This window comes from Atta cephalotes (assembly GCF_000143395.1).
Source record: "Atta cephalotes unplaced genomic scaffold scaffold00011, whole genome shotgun sequence".
Lineage (NCBI taxonomy): Eukaryota > Metazoa > Arthropoda > Insecta > Hymenoptera > Formicidae > Atta > Atta cephalotes.
This window is the reverse complement of record NW_012130075.1, coordinates 2,993,471-2,995,763: the sequence shown is the minus strand read 5'-3', so window position 1 is coordinate 2,995,763 and position 2,293 is coordinate 2,993,471. Positions and strand designations below refer to the sequence as shown.

The 2,293-nt window shown below is 33.7% G+C and overlaps 1 pseudogene; it reads right to left on the bottom strand.

Annotated features, from left to right (window-relative positions):
• Positions 1 to 275: 275 nt before the first annotated feature.
• Positions 276 to 2,293, bottom strand: LOC105617124 (annotated as a pseudogene).

Below are 2,293 nucleotides of genomic sequence, written 5' to 3'. Positions count from 1 at the left end.
CAAAAAGTAATAATAACGCGAATTTTTTATGAAGTACTGTTCTCAACTCTGATTTGAACATGAAATATAAGAATTACTTAATTTACTCATTCCCTCAACCAATAAATACAATACAAAATACAGATACAAAAATATTTTATCATTAGAGGCAAATAAAAAAATATTAATATCATCAGTCAAAATGTTACATTTAATCCAGGCAACGTTAGGGAACATTACCCGTGTGCTTCGTACTCAAAGTGTATGGGGATCTACATACAGTTTAAACGCCGATTTCAAACGACATTTCTTGATAAGGAAGAGCATTTTTTCTGAGCACTATCTTGTTGTTCACTCATTGTTAAACAAGGATAAGATGATACACGGAGGCACTCGGGAAATGTTTCCGAATACAAATCTAGAGAATTGACAAATTCATTGACGAAAGGCCTATTGCCCGATTTATATCGACTTAATGGAACATCGTATGGAATCGGAAATACTGGTACGGCTGCATTTTCTTCTTTTCTAATAGGAAATGTTGTTGTCCCTGTCTAAATACGAGTTTGAGATGTAATAATTAATATTAATTACTAAAACATATGTCTTAAACATTAAGATAACACATTCATATCCATTAATGTGTCAAAAATTATTAAAATAATATTATATGGTGCCTACGATAAATTTTGGTATGAATACGACTCCGACCTCGTAGTTCCCTATACTATAACCATATTGTTTGCTTGATCCCCATACAGCTTTGCTCAGATTTACACTGGTAAGCAAAAACCAGGGAATTTTTTTCGAATCGGGAGAAATTCTTGTGTAATATTTAATATTAGGCATCGCACGATCTCGTCCTGTTCGCGTAGCTTTCCATTGACTATAAAAATTAAGAAATAAATATAAAATTTTATCTGTAGAAAAAATGGATTACTTCTAAGATATAAAAACATAAGCGTAAATATTGAAATAAAATAAAAATAAATAATTGTAACTTACTATAAATATGATTCTAGCCACTGTTGTTTAAAATGATTTTCTGCACTGTACAACAAGGGGGTACTTAAAACTCGAAAATCAAAGCTTTGCTTATAATTCGCTATTGACGGATAAATAAACTGAAAATGTGGAGGATTCTTTGAATCTTTAGAAGTTTCCTTCGACATACACCAAATTATGTCTTGTAACAACCCACTTTCGAACTTTGAACCAAAGCAGCCTACACCGGAACTCAGTGCTACTATAGGCCACTGTGCATCTGACGGCAGCGTGGCAAAGCGCGATAGAACGTATGCTAATTTCCTCTGTCCCCAAAAGTCGGCTTCGTCAGCTTCGTGAATTCCGGGAACAGAAGCAACGAGAAACACATATCAGAAAAATCCGTCATCTGCACTGCACATATCCACTGCGTCAAAGCCGGTTGTTCATATTTACTCAGATTTCGCACAAGATCCTTTTTAAAATCCGTTGGAGATTCCCCATCATCAGGATTTGCGGATTCTGACAGGGCAGATGAGGCGAGATCCATAATCTAATCAGGACATAATAAAAAGATGTTTATAGACAAAGATCATACGACAACAAGAAATATCTATGCGTATTTAACGAAGCCTTGTGTCCTGTTTTTTCAAACATCAGAATATAAGGCAGCAGTAGAGACAACCACCCTAATCTCATTACTATATTGCAGGATCGTGATGTTCGTATGATGGCTCGAGAACTCGTCTTTATCTACCTTTATTATAGTAATGTTTTTACTTAATTCCTCATGACATGGACATACTCTATATTTGTACAGAATTGTCATGTCAGTATGTTGACCAGCTAACATATATTGCAAATATAATCACCCGACATCTGTGGTAAAAATTAAATGAAGACTATTAACAATTTCTCCAAGACTACAGTCGAGAATCTCAGAAAAAGTTATGGAGAATTGTTGATTATAAGTCTCTTTGGAATTTTCGACTCTCATAAAAAATAAATGGTAAGATGTTGAAGAAGCATATTTCTTCTCAAACTTTCCTGATTTCGCAATCATTACTGCGTACCCAATTCGTTTCATCTCCTGAATAGTCATTTTTCTAGCTTTCTTTCTTGACTTTTTGGAATGAAAAACTTAATTCTTATGCATAAAATATTCCAACCTTGAGGTTGTTGAACTTGAATCTTCTTCACTGTTTTTGAAATTGCTTTAAAAATTGTCGATATTTTGCTGATTTTTATTTGTGCAATTATTGCTTTCTATATTTTCTATGCTTATCTGTTGCATTTTTTCTGTATCAAAAGAGCCAGTTTCTAATGTCAT